The sequence below is a fragment of the Vitis riparia genome, chromosome 11 (genome assembly GCF_004353265.1).
Source record: "Vitis riparia cultivar Riparia Gloire de Montpellier isolate 1030 chromosome 11, EGFV_Vit.rip_1.0, whole genome shotgun sequence".
NCBI classification, from domain to species: Eukaryota; Viridiplantae; Streptophyta; class Magnoliopsida; order Vitales; family Vitaceae; genus Vitis; species Vitis riparia.
Window position 1 is genome coordinate 15,543,323 of NC_048441.1, and position 8,642 is coordinate 15,551,964.

Sequence of the window (8,642 nt, forward strand, 5' to 3'; positions counted from 1 at the left end):
GTATTATATATTGTAATAAAATCATTTTATTAAATCATTACTCCTAAGTTGAAAGTTGGAAGCCCATAAAAGAAAATATATGTATGGGCTGGGTCTGAACTGTTAGTGACATTAGGCCCAGTAATATTTGCTCCAGACCCTACTATATACAGTATTAACAAGATGAATGATGATATAGGATGCCTGTTGTTTGAGTCTGTTTTTTTTTTAGGGAGAGCTTTTTCAGCCTCATGGCCGTGATGTACATCTGAAATTTATGAGATTAAATTTTTTTTTTTTTTGTGGTTATTAATATGGTATTATAGTTGTGGTTAGTGGAAGTTCTCTCCCAATAGTGATGGATTCCATAGTTAAAGCTCTTATGTCGTGTTAAACTTTTGGTTACCCGCAAAGTTTCATGACTCTTTATTCTACTGATTTGCTTCTTTTGTCTCAATGGAAGCATCAATGTAAACATGTTAAAGGAAAAACACAAAAATAAAGCAAGTCACACAAAAAGAATATGGGGTTTTGATGTGATTTAGTTTACCTCCACCAAGAAGAGAAAACATTTCATCATATGATAAAAATTAGATACCACTATGGGATCCCTTTATATCTGCACTATGAACCATGGGCCCCTAAATGGATCCGAACCTCGTCCCGTTTATTCAAAATCATTTTTATCCCCATCTCATTAAAAAATTAAATGTTCTCAAACCCGCCCCGTCCTATTTAACTATTTTTTTTATTTTTTTAAAAAATTAATTTTAAAATTTTTAATTGCATTAAAATAAATATATTTTATAAATAATTAAATTATTATATTTTTGTATAACTTATTTTATTAAAAATATTTTATTATTATCTATATATTAAAAATAAAAAAATAAAAATGAAATTAATTTAAGTTTAAAAATTAATTTTATATATAATCGGGACGGGGTGAGACAAGACAATACTCGAACCCGCCCCAAACTAGCCTCAGGTTTTAAAAAAATTATTAAACTCATCCTAAACCCGTTTAGCTAAAATTGAAACTCGTCTCATTAGGAGCGGAGCGGGGTGGGTACCCGAAAAAACCCACCCCATTGCCATCCCTAGACTCCTTTTCTCCACTTTGGTGTCTCTTACTCCTCTTCCCAGTTATACTCTAATACGCCCCCTTGTTCCATTAAGTTTCTATCTTTCTTCTTCAAATCTCCCTCAAATCTCTCTCTCTCCTTGTCCCTTTCCTTATTCTATAAGGTATTTAATTATAATTAGGAATAAAAAAAAGAGTATATTTTAAAAATAAATTTAATACACTTTCCTCACAATCTTTGAATCAAATTTTATTAAGTCAATCTTTGATCTTTCCATGATTTATGGTTTCCTTGTGCATGTCATTCTCCTTGTGGCACCATTATTCCCTTCATGCACTACATTCTCATCGCACACCATCTTCTTGAATTAAAAAAAAATTGACTCCACCTTCAACTAAAATCCTTTTTGTAATATTCTTCTATGTTCTAATCTCTTTGTTCTTCTTGAAATCTTGAAATAAGGTTATCCAAGACATCTTCAACCAAGGCTCTCCCAAACATTTTCAACCAATGCTTTCCTAGACATCTTCAATCAAGACTTTGATATTACTTGTTGTGCTAATCGTTAATGTAAGCATATTAAAGGAAGAACATAAACAAATAAAGCAAACCACATAAAAAATAAGCATGGTTTCAACGGTCCATTATGTTTTTACCTTTATAGATGAAAAAGAACATTTCATTATATGATAAAGAATATTACAAATGACAAAAATAAATATTACACATTATTTTTTAGTAAGGTATCCTAAATTTTTACTCAGCCATCTTGTTAGGTTTTCAACTTAGATGGATTTTTCTTAATTGGGAGTACTTGTGAATGTAAAGAAGCCCTTGAACTATCCCTTCAATTATTTCCTTATTTTATATTCTCAATTAATAATTATTTTTAAAAATATTGTCGAATAACATATTCATTTAAATTAAAAAAACCATTCTTTAAAATCAATTCCAAACATCTCATATATGTTATGATATTAGTATTGAGATAAAATAAATTGTTTCATCATTTATCTTATATTATTTTCAATTAAACCAAAGATATAATAAGTAGTGATATATATTAGTTATCCTCCTTCTTATATCCTCACATGGGATGCCTATTGGAAGGAGTGGTAGAGATTGAAAAATGTGGTAAAAGGAAAATTATGCATTCCAATTTAGTAATATATATAATTCCTTACCCATTCCATTGAGAAATTTTTTTGGTCATTAATTTTCACTTTCGGCCAATCGCCTGACTCGCCACGTTACAGGAATGCGGCGTTTTGGGCTGGTGCATAAAATTTTGGGGGCTGACGAAAGGATCCAGGCTTTCCAGCCAGAGCGAATTAGAGTTGCAGGTACGTGAATTTACAGGCACACCAGGTGTTCGAGGCGACGCTTACGAGAAAGAAGATGGTGGACGGTGTGCCTCTGCCACTCAGAGCCATGGGTGCTGCAACTAGCTTCATCTGTCACCATGCAAACGCTTCGAGCAGCTGGCGACGCTAAATGCGTAAGAGATTCCTCTTTCTCTCTGTGTATACATACTTATACATAATTTTGGTGAGGTTGTTTGATCTTAGGTTGCATTGCCTTGTGGGGTTTGTAGAGGAAAAGGCTATTACATATGCAAACTATGCAAGAGGAACTCCACAATCGAATGGTCTCCTCTGTATGATTCTGTTGTTATAAACCCTTGTATTTGCCCTACTTGTGATGGGAACAGGTTGGAGTTGCATTTACTTTAAAAATGTTGTCTCTTTATTTTCTGTTTGATTGTTCTGAAAATTTAAGAATCCAAATTTTGATTCTTAACCCACATTTTCATTATTTTTTACTCTTTTGCAAAGCATGTCTTGTGTTTATTTTCTTTTCTTTTCTTCTTCTTTTTAGTTTTTTCAGGCATGAAGAATTGATGGTTTCCCATGGTATTACAGGGTACAATGATGTCTCAACTGTTTGGGAAAGGGCTATAATTGACTTGTAAGAGGTGAATTATATTATTCATAAGTTTCTGTATTCCATTCTATTTGCTAATTGCTGTTTATTGGACTCATACACCTTTTAATTGATGAAATATGATATATATATAGCATAGCTATCAGTAAGAAAGATGTGTCTTGCTTCTCCCAATTAATGTTAGCCAGAAGTTTCTGAATTCATTATCTTGTGTAGCTTGTATTAGGAGTTCCTACTAAACTCCCTCTCCCTCTACTCCCTCCTCAACATTTTCTTGGAAAGAAATGTTGATTGTGTCTCCCTTCCTACGCAGAAATAATGAGTTTGATTAACATAAAACCTATTCGATAAGGAGTCTATTCCTAGGAGAAAACCTCAAAACTAGAATCTTTACTAAAAAATGATTATAATGAAATAAACAAACATGGATACAAACCGTTTACATGAAGAAATTGAAGTCAGAAAATGGGATAGGTTATAGCATATTCTGTTAACTGTAGCAGAAGCCAAATCAGCAAGTTGAACAAGAAGAAATAAGAAATTATTCTGCCAACTAGCGTTGTGTCCATAAATTAGTTTACAAACAATGGTATCTACATTGGTATTGATTGTGGTTACCGAGCTTCTGCTACTGAGAGTGTTACATATTCAAGGAGCATTTTGGCTCTTCCATTTGTGAATCAGTGCCTTGAACACTTATTAGAGTACAAAAGGCCGGCTGCCTTGGAGTTGGTAAAATTGCTCTTTCATTGCTAAGAAGTGAAACAACATCTGACATGGTCGGCCTATCTTCTGCACTTTCTTGGATGCATAAGAGACCCACCTGAACACATAGTGTGAGCTCACTCATCGAACATGAAATGGCCAATGTTGGATCCATCAACTCCATGCTTCGGCCATCTTTCCATAGATCCCAAGCCTTGACAAAATTTACAATCTAAAAGTTAATATATGACAATAAAATATATTCATAGACGTGGCCTACTGATTAATATATGACATAAAATACATTCACAACCCTGCCTATGGTAATACTCACATGTCCTAGCAAGTTCAAAGTGCACTCTGATTGAGAAAATGCTACATTTCTCCTGCCACTTACAATCTCAAGCATAATAACTCCAAAGCTGAATACATCAGACTTTGTAGAGAAAAGTCCATGGACCGCATATTCAGGAGACATATAACCACTGATTCCAGAATTTAGAAAAAATGTATTAGTTGTCTGAAGATGGTATAATACAGATATGTATATCCACAAACACACTGATATACTTGAATGCATGCACCATGTTCCTAGCTTGTGCTTGAAGAAATAGTGATCACTTACTATGTTCTTTTTTTAATAGGCAAAATCACTTACTATGTTCCGACAACTCTTTTTGTTTTTGCTTTAGATTCATTCTCTCCAAGTATTCTTGCCAAGCCAAAATCTGATATTTTGGGGTTCATGTAACTATCCAACAATATGTTACTGGTTTTTAGATCCGGATGAATAATTCTTAACCTAGAGTACTTGTGAAGATAAAGAAGCCCTTGAGCAATTCCTTCAATGATGTGAAAGCGTTTTGCCCAATCTAGTTGTTTTTTCTGGATCGGATCTGCATTAGTTATACATTCAAATTGCATGAAACTAGACAACAGATCAAAACGAAAAAAACATATATGTGTAGGCGAAGTCGAAAATAGTAACCAACCAAATAGAAAGGAATCCAAGCTTTTGTTGGGCATGTACTCATAAATCAACATTTTTTCTTCTTGATGAATGCAACAACCCAAAAGCCTGACAAGATTTCTGTGCTGGAGCTTTGAAATTAGTTGCACCTCATTCTTGAACACCTCTAATCCTTGTCCAGAAGTACTAGAAAGTCTTTTCGCTGCAAACTCATGCCCTCCTATATTACCCTGCCACAGCCATGAGGTGCTCATTATTTCTTTAAATCACAAAGACTTGACAATACTCTAATTAATTGTATATTGGTCTCAGTTATTTCAAAGATACCTTACCAATTCATTTTTGTTAGTTCATGTTTAGTTAATTTCTTGCCTCTGATTCTTGATCACTAATGCTAACATCTTATATCACCCTGCAAGGCTTTTGATATTCTTATTAAAGATGAAGCTATTCCAGAGGTTCTATCAAATCTTGCAGGTTTTATTTTTTTTTTCCCTCTATTTCTGCCTTTTTGTCTGTCAAAGTAGGCAATGAACTCATTCTTTGTATTAAATAATCATTCTGCATCATAAGATTAAATATACCTTAAAGACAGGTCCAAAACCACCCTCTCCAAGCCTATTTGCAAAGGAGAAGTTATTAGTGGCAGTTGATATCCAAGAAAAATTGAGCAGTGGCAATTCATGATCCTTATTTATATCAAGTTGAAGGCCATTTGCATTTTGAACTCTGTCATGAGCTGCTAGATGAAGCCTCATGCACTTCTTTATGATGGTTTGGGACAAAATTGTTCCTGGATGAGACATACAACATTCATTACTTGTGTGGCAAAAATCTAAAGTTATGTTAACTAACATAGTCTGCAAAAATTACCTCCAGGGTTGTACTTTCTCCATGGTAAATAACAAAAGGAGACAAGAATGAGAAATATCACTGAAACAACTGGAATTATGATAACTAGTAGCAGCCTCCTCATCCTTTGATCTGAAAAAAGAGATGGAAAAAAAATTAAATTTATTCTACATTTGAAAACTAAAAAGAACAAGAAAGGTCAATGACACTTTGAGATCCTTACCAACTGCTTCATGATGGACGAAACATAAACAGTTCATGAAATGCTGAAAAATTGCAACTATAGTAATCATAATTAAAGTTAAAACCTGAAAATGCACCAAAAATTTGGAAAGAAGAGAGAGATGATGGTTAAAATTTTAGCATGATGTGCTGGGCTGATAAGTAGAATAAGAGACCTATGAATTCCATACACTTAATGCCAACAACTTCATCCGAGATTCTCAAGTTATTAATATAAGTCCTATATTTCATATTAGATAGGGGAAGAAGTTTCAGACACTATATTTGTGGCAGGCTTCTCTTAACTATGTACACACGTTTTAAAGCCATAAAAGCCCATTGGGCCAAGAGTAGATAATATCTATATAGGAGGATGTAGATAGTTATCATCTCATATTGGTTAAGGGAAGAGTTGTATATATAGTGGGTTCCTCTTAACCATATAGAAGTGTTCTATAGTTGTGAAGCCCCATTCGGCCCAAAGTGGACAATATTTATACAGGAGGGAGCAAGTTGTTATAAATGGTGTTTGAATTGATTCCTAACATGGGTTAGAGATTCTAAGAGAGTGCTTTAAGTGTGCTGAGTGGCCTTGTGTATGCATTGAGGGGAGAGGAGAGGGGAAGGAGGTTGAAAGTGATATCTCACATCAAATAAGGAAAGAAGTTCCTAATACTATATAGCTAATGGGTTTCTCTTAACTATGTAAAGACATTTCAAAGTCATGAGAGCCCATTAGTCCCAGAATAGATAATATCTACTTATGAGGGAGTGGGTCTTTATAAGAAGGCTTACTAGATAATATCTACATGTGAAGGGAGCGGATCTTTATAAGAAGGCTTCCCAGATTCTGTAGGGGCATCACCTCGGATGTAAATGGTGGCGTTGCCTTTCCCTATGATGCTCATAAGATCCTTCTTATGCCCATAGTAAAGTCAACATCCAATTCCATCCTCAAGGAAAGAAGAAAATGTAGTACATAAACAATTGCTCTTGCACATTATCTCACAGTCGCTTGGCCCCAAACGGTCTGACCCATTTACAATCAATGAATTTGGCATTGACCCTCTAATATCTGAGAAAACATTCCCATCCTTGCATGACAAGGGCTTCAGTATCAAACACCCATTCAAGTTGATTGATGTGCCATTACACACTGAATTATCCACAATTGAAATCTCCCCATTCAACACTGTGTACTTGTTGATTTCCCCTGTGTAAGTTAGAACAAACCATGAAGAAATACTATTTCCTCTAGTATCAAACATAATATAAATCTCCTTGTTGTTTGACACAGGTAAAAGTGTTATTATCTAATGAATTCTGGAAGGAAAATCTGAAACTCTGACCATTTGAAGAACCAATGTGTTGAAATGCACCGTCTCTACGCCAGTGTGCACAGTGTCCTATTTTTGCCATCCAGGCCTATAGCAAAAGGTCCAGTAGTGGGGACAAACGGACTTAGCCACGATACCAGAAACTGATGCCTAACATGATCTGTGTCCATGTCAAATGACCCCAGTTTCATGCCAGGCAGAAATGCATCACTTGGGAAATCAAAGCTCTGCCAGGCAATCTTTGCCCCCTCTGTAAGAACAAGATTTCCTGAATCAAGAAGCTTTGCACTTGACCAGTAGTTGCAAGCATACCATAGTTCACTATTATGGGAATTTCCCTTTTATCCATCATCACCATGTTTCCATCGCTTCTGATATATAGTCAGTGAGGAACCCAGAAGGGGATTTTCACGGTTTGCCACCCAGACTGCCTTCTTGTTCCTGTCATTCTTGAACCAAATTCCTAAGTAGCCATAATTTGACTCACCAGATTTGAAGAAGCCTAACTCAAACACCTTACCAGCTGAGACTAATGTTTTTTTGTCCCTCAAATTCTCCCCAGGTTTAAGGGTTTCTAGCGCCTTAGACGAGCAAAAAAAGAAGTTACAGAGGATAACAAGCAAGACACAGTGAGTTAACAGCTTAGCTTCTTTCATGCTAGTCATTTCTCTGCTGCATGGAGGGATTCACGAAAAGGAACAGAAAAGAGTAGGAAAAACAATTGGTTACTAATAAAAGTGATGAAAGAAATTTGAAATCTTACATCTGCAATTTGAAGCTAATGAAAATGGCAACTTATTAAACTCACAAGCAATTGACATGACTTGGTCGAGTTCTGTTATTCTTCTGGTCTTCTTAAAACCAAAAGGAGGGAATAGGTCCAAAGGTTTGCATTTCTTTTTCTTTTCCTCCTATTTGTCGGCCACTGAGCCTAATTTCTTTTAAATTTGCACATAATTAGACAGATTTTTGCATATATATGTATGAAATAACGCAAAATACAAGGATAAAAATTCAAAGATTTAGGAATGTTTACTGGTCTCCAAACGGCATGTGGGAGAGAACTGGTGGGTATGGAACAGATATTAATAGCTGACTTCCACTTATACATTTAAAAACCTCAACTAGCACTTAAAAAAACACTTCAAGTCAAAACTCTCTAATCAAAATCACCCTCCAAACATGCCCTTAATAGTTTCTAGGAACACTTATGGCATGTTGATAACCATGTAGAATGTATGCAACCATATGGAGTTTCTATACGTGTGAAGACCGGGTCAGTTTCAGTGATGCCTCCTCTCCCATTGAAAAAGCACAATAAAAATTGAATGTGAGATCAAAACTATCTGTATGAAGCCATGGATCTCTGGACGAACCTTTTTCAATGTGAAATCACCGAGTTCCCATTGATGACTCCATATGATAAATATTTGAATGCCTGTAGGATTAGTCTTAACCTTTGTTTTCTTTTGTGTTTAAGGAACTAAATAAAGGTTGATATAGATGTAATTACATTTTGTATGTGCTGCAGTGCAGTGAATTTTTTTA

At 35.0% G+C, this 8,642-nt stretch overlaps 1 long non-coding RNA gene across 2 annotated transcripts; it reads left to right on the top strand.

Annotated features, from left to right (window-relative positions):
• The first annotated feature begins 2,138 nt into the window (after window positions 1-2,138).
• Window positions 2,139-3,155, top strand: LOC117925588. 2 transcript variants are annotated; one of them, XR_004652990.1, is made up of 4 exons: window positions 2,139-2,198; window positions 2,321-2,562; window positions 2,659-2,775; window positions 2,987-3,149. It is a non-coding gene; the product is annotated as an uncharacterized LOC117925588 (long non-coding RNA). The 2 variants fall into 2 exon arrangements; XR_004652989.1 differs by lacking the exon at window positions 2,139-2,198 and having other exon boundaries at window positions 2,264-2,562; window positions 2,987-3,155.
• The last annotated feature ends 5,487 nt before the right edge of the window (window positions 3,156-8,642 follow it).